This window comes from Cibotium barometz, chromosome 50, assembly GCF_041138505.1.
Source record: "Cibotium barometz isolate CiBa-2024 chromosome 50, ASM4113850v1, whole genome shotgun sequence".
NCBI classification, from domain to species: Eukaryota; Viridiplantae; Streptophyta; class Polypodiopsida; order Cyatheales; family Cibotiaceae; genus Cibotium; species Cibotium barometz.
In genome coordinates this window covers 12,648,069-12,654,417 of record NC_141095.1, presented here as the reverse complement: position 1 = coordinate 12,654,417, position 6,349 = coordinate 12,648,069, and positions in this window count along the sequence as shown.

Genomic DNA, 6,349 nt, shown 5'->3' with positions numbered 1-6,349 from the left:
ATTCCTTTATGCATAAAAATCTATTTTGATGAAAGTAACACTTTCATAATAAAAGAAAATTATTCCTTTATGCATAAAATAATAATAATCAATATGCATTTTCTATGCATGAAAATGACACTCTTAGAGTATAGAATTGATAGGAATTACTCTTTTAGCATAATAAAAGATAATTCTTATTTCCAAAAATTTTGCCATAACCTCCTTTGTATGGCTGACCATTTTTCAATTTTTCTTACTTGATTTTGTCATAAAAGTTAACTCTAATTGATTTAAAGTAATCTATACTAATCAAAATTCACTTATACAAGAGAAAACATTATAAAAAGTTTAATTCCATCAATTATCACTTAGCTAGGATAAAGAAGGGTTGATTTACTAGAGAAGATAGGGGAATGCCTTTTACAATGAGGCATAACATCATTTGCAAGATAGGGAAGACAAAAATCATAAAAAAAAATCATAAAAAACCATGAATTGAATGAGAAAGAGAAGAATCTCCAACTTACTAATGAATCTGAGAGCTTTCCTTTGGCTTGATGGTTTGAGGGTTCAACTCTTGTTTGAGACAAGAGTGGCCACCAATCTTTTGGAAGAGGGAGGGTCAAAAACTAATGAATTATGAATTAAATTCACTGTTTCTGGCACTTGGGAGAGGCAGGGTAACAATGCATAACACTATTAAGTTTCAACAAAGGGGAGGGCTTCTATTTATAGGAAAAAGTGAGCTTCTAACCAAGCCAACTGATTCTAGAATTTTTCAGGTCATTTTTGGGTCAGTTTTGGTCACTTTTTGGATCTTACTGAAACAAGAGAGAGGAGAGATAAAAATATCCCATTATTTGGGAGTTTAAAACTCATTCAAGCATGTGAAATAGGCGCCTCCTTCATGAGGGGAATTCCCCCATGCAGAGGTGTCAAAAATGCATCATTTCACCTAAATATCTCTCTTTTTTAACTATTAAGCTTGTCCTTAGTCAACTCTTCATCTTATGTGAGTATTTACTCATTTTTGGGGGATTTTTCTTTTATTCTTCTATTTATCTTCTCCCTACATTTGGATGAATCTTATTGGTCCATAGGAACCTTAATTTAAAATTTTGAAAAAATCTTCACCCCCAGGATAATGCCTCTTAAACAAATTATACTTAATTTCTAATGCACCTTCTGAAAATCTTTTTGAACTTCTATTTTAGGGAAACTTATTTTAATAAGATGAGAATTTTTTCTTTCCAAAAATATTTAATATCTGAATATTATCTCTCTAGAATATTTTCTCTCTCTAGGCCAAAACTAGTAGAAACAAAATCTTTTATATTTTTGAAGAGGGATTTGATTACAGGGGAAGATGCTGGACATCTTGAGAGCCTGGGAGGAATCTTACATTCTCTCCCACTTGAAAAACGCGAGATGCCCTCATCTCACAAACTGGGGGTAATCTCGCAATAGATCGGCTTCATTCTCCCAGGTGGCATCTTCAAAAGGATAGAACTTCCATTTTACCAATAATTCTCTGAGAATTCTGTTCCTGAGAATCTTTTCTCGAACATCAAGAATTTCTTCAGGTTGGAGTTCCATCTGCCCTTGGGTTGAAGAGGTTAGGATTTCATCATCAAGCACATGATTTGGGCTTGGCACATATTTCTTTAGAAGGTTTATCACTTAGCTAGGATAAAGAAGGGTTGATTTACTAGAGAAGAGAGGGGAATGCCTTTTATAATAAGGCATAACATCATTTGCAAGATAGGGAAGACAAAAATCTAAAAAAAATCATAAAAAACCATGAATTGAATGAGAAAGAGAAGAATCTCCAACTTACTAATGAATCTGAGAGCTTTCCTTTGGCTTGATGGTTTGAGGGTTCAACTCTTGTTTGAGACAAGAGTGACCACCAATCTTTTGGAAGAGGGAGGGTCAAAAACTAATGAATTATGAATTAAATTCACTGTTTTTGGCACTTGGGAGAGGCAGGGTAACAGTGCATAACACTATTAAGTTTCAACAAAGGGAAGGGCTTCTATTTATAGGAAAAAGTGAGCTTCTAACCAAGCCAACTGATTCTAGAATTTTCCAGATCAGTTTGGTCAATTTTTGACCATTTTTTGTCAGTTTTGGTCACTTTTTGGATCTAACTGAAACAGGAGAGAGGAGAGATAAAAATATCCCATTATTTGGGAGTTTAAAACTCATTCAAGCATGTGAAATAGGCACCTCCTTCATGAGGGGAATTCCCCCATGCAGAAGTGTCAAAATGCATCATTTCACCTAAATATCTCTCTTTTTTAACTATTAACCTTGTCCTTAGTCAACTCTTCATCTTATGTGAGTATTTACTCATTTTGGGGGATTTTTCTTTTATTCTTCTATTTATCTCCTCCCTACATTTGGATGAATCTTATTGGTCCATAGGAACCTTAATTTAAAATTTTGAAAAAATCTTCACCCCCAGGATAATGACTCTTAAACAGATTATACTTAATTTCTAATGCACCTTCTGAAAATGTTTTTGAACTTCTGTTTTAGGGGAACTTATTTTAATAAGATGAGAATTTTTTCTATCCAAAAATATTTAATATCTAAATATTATCTCTCTAGAATATTTTCTCTCTCTAGGCCAAAACTGGTAGAAACAAAATCTTTTATATTTCTGAAGAGGGATTTGATTACATGGAAAGATGCTGGACATCTTGAGAGCCTGGGGAGGAATCTTACAGATATGATTTTTCTCCACCATCGATGTGCCACATTGAGGAGGCTATATAAATCTTGGTAGCATCATCTACAATCCCATAGATTTTAAAGCATTTCTCCCATTTGGTCAACCACTGCTCAATGGCATCAGCTATACGAGTCGTTAATGTTAAAATTAGAGCAATGTGATGAGCTATGGTGGATCAAATACTAGAATCAACATCATTAATAAAGTGATTAGTAAATAATTAAGATATAATTAGTAAATAGCTTAATGTAGGCATGGATAATCAAAAACCAGCAAATTCTCATTAGGTCAATGCCTCAATTTATAGAGTTTACATCCAAGCATCTGATCCCACTGATTTGTCCTTGATTCACTCCACCTCTCCCAGAATATCTCCACCTCTTTTGCTTGATTCTCTCCACCTCTTCACTTTTCCCATAGTATCTCCCAGAATATCTCCACACTTCCTAAATCTTCTCATGCTACCCTTTATTCTCTCCCAGTAGATTCTTCTCACCTTTTCACAGGTTCTTTCACATTTACACATTCTCTTTTATAGCCTCTAACCAAGGGCTTGTTCCCACACACACCCTATTCATTTGTATATTTTAACACCTCTCCTCAAGTGAATACTCTCTAGCACACCTAGACCCTATACCAAGTTTCCCTTTTACTTGATAGTCCGCTACGAGTGTCTAGCACACCTCCCCTCAAGTTAACTTAGCACACCTAGACCCTATACCAAGTTTCTCTCTTACTTGATAGCTCGCGACCAGTGCCTCAAGTCCCTAAACTCATAGTCCTTGACACTCTCTCTCTCTATGTGTCCAAGGCTTACTATAGTTGCCCGCCACGACCTTGACTAAAGTGCTTCACACATACATCTATCTACCACATGGCCTACATCATCGATGGCTCAGAGGTGGTTTTACTTTGTTGGGGCAGGTTACATTGGGTTGTGGGGTCTCTCTCTCTCTCTCTCTCTCTCTCTCTCTCTCTCTCTCTCTCTCTCTCTCTCTCTCTCTCTCTTAGAAAAGATGATCCGACTCCACTTCCTTTGGAGCCTCCATGAAGTTCTGCCGATGTCGTTCCTTCTCCACTGGGTTTGCTATAGCAGTCTCTTGCCATGTGTTCTGGCTTTCCACAGTTGTGGCAAGTGAAGGTCCTTCCTCCTACTTTGCCTCTTCCTCGTCCTCGTCCTCGAGAGAATCCTCCTCGGGTGAAGAATGCTTTTTCTTCTCCTACTGTTGAGTCGAGCCATTTCTTCTCTTTGCCTCTGCTTTCTTGCTCTAGTAGAGCTGCTTCTATCTCGTGTAGCTTCAATTCAGGTACATTCTTTAGTGTTGCTACAATATTTTCATATTCACCTTTGTCCAAATTAGTGAGTAATTAGAAAATAGCTTAATGTAGGCATGGATAATCAAAAACCAGCAAATTCTCATTAGGCCAATGCCTCAATTTATAGAGTTTACATCCAAGCATCTAATCCCACTGATTTCTCCTTGATTCACTCCACCTCTCCCAGAATATCTCCACCTCTTTTGCTTGATTCTCTCCACCTCTTCACTTTTCCCAGAATATCTCCACACTTCCTAAATCTTCTCATGCTACCCTTTATTCTCTCCCAGTAGATTCTTCTCACCCTCCCGCACACACCCTATTCACTTGTATATTTCAACAGTTAACACACTTGAGTATTCAGGAGGCTTAAGGTCTTTAAGTTACTATTTCGTTTGGTTAGTGAATGGTCCATCTAGCATAATCTCGGTTTCACTTGGCCTTGGTCGGTTTACATTAGATGAAATAATCTCTAGACTAGCCTTAGTTGCTAGTAAAGTATGCATCTCTCGCATCAAGTGAGCTAAAGTATATTCTAGCATATTCATGCGATCAATTACAGTCTCCAAAGATGCATTGGCCTCTTGCCTTGATTTTGGTTTTGATTTTCCTCGTTATATCCATAACTCTTTTTTTGGATTTTCTATTTTGTTTGTTTTTTTTTCTTTCTTTTTTTTAAAGGCACTAGTACAAAAGCTTTACATCACACACACTAAGGAAACAAAGCACTAGGGAAACCCTGGCATACATCAAATATACATCAAGCATAAGGTTCCAGTGCATCACATAAGGTGTATTTCCATGCATAGCCTCAAATTTCTTCCAAATTTTTTAGTAACCAGGCATAAAACATGTGTATTTACATCCCATACATCATATATGCATACTCCCAAACATTATTTGCACCAATTCGAGCTTTCCAATCATAGAAACTACAGAAAAAGTAAGAAGTTGCATATTTTGCACCAAAGGAGGGACTATGGAGTCTAGAGATTTATCCCACATGTGCATTCTTGAGGCTATAGGCTAGAGTATAAAGGGAAAATTGTGCCCACCACATTCTAACATGGAGTGGTGAGTAATCTCCTCTCCCCACTATGAGGTGCCTGGGCAGGCTAGCGCGCGTGCACAACCATGCGTGCCTGACTTGCTACATGGGCCTTGCGTTGCCAGGATGTTGGCACAGTTGGTGGGCCTACTGTGTATCTACGCCATGTGTGCATTGCCGAGATATTGGCAACCAGGCCTACTTATGTATCTACGTTGTGCGCACAGTTGGACGTTGACGGCATGCTTTTTGTCATGTGTGCTATCGTGGTTGCTGAGGCGGTGTGACTCCAAAAATCTAGCGAGATGAAGACCAAAAAAGAAAAGTTCACTCGCAAGTTTAATCCATTCCTCCCCTCCTTTATTCCCGTGAGACCTTCCAATTCCAATTAGAGACTAGGCTTTAGCCCCTTTTTGCATGCATGGCTCCCCTACTAATCGAGATAAGTGATTTGGCTCTTGCGCATGCATCAAACCCCTCAAACTCGCTCTCCACAGAATACCCCGAGCACGAATGCGGATTCCTAGCGAATTACCATAATCCTGCATTATCCTTAGGATGTTGGCGGTTGGGCCTACTGCGTATCTACGCCATGTGTGCGTTGCCGAGACAATGGCAACCAGGCCTACTATATATCTATGTTGTGCACGCTGTCAAATCTTGACGCGACGTACTTTTTGTCATGTGTGCTATCGTGGTCGCCATACAATCTAGCGTGGATACCAAATGTAACACCCCTTTTTGGATGGCAGTGTGACTCCAAAAATCTAGCGAGCTAAAGACCAAAAAAGAAAAGTTCATGGCAAGTTTACTCCATTCCTCCCCTCCTTTATTCACGTGAGACCTTCCAATTAGGGACTGGGCGTTAGCATTTTTGCATGGGCGTTAGCCTTTTTGCATGCGTGGCTCCCCTACTAATCGAGAAAGTGATCTGGCTCTTGCGTACGTGTTAAACCCCTCAAACTCGCTCTCCACAAAATACCCCGAGCACAAATGCAGATTCCTGGCTAGTCATGCACTCGGTTGCCTCAGATGTAACATTTGCTAACTTGTCGTATCTATTTTATCACCTTTCACCTGGGTACAATTACCCTTGTGATTGCATGAAGTTTTATCACCTTGTCGTATCTATTTTATCACCTTTCACCTGGGTACAATTACCCTTGTGATTGCATGAAGTTTTAATGTCAGTATCATAGTATCTAGCCTTCCAAATGTGCCAAGCTCTAATGCTAGCAATGATCTGCCATGCAGTGTCCAATGTC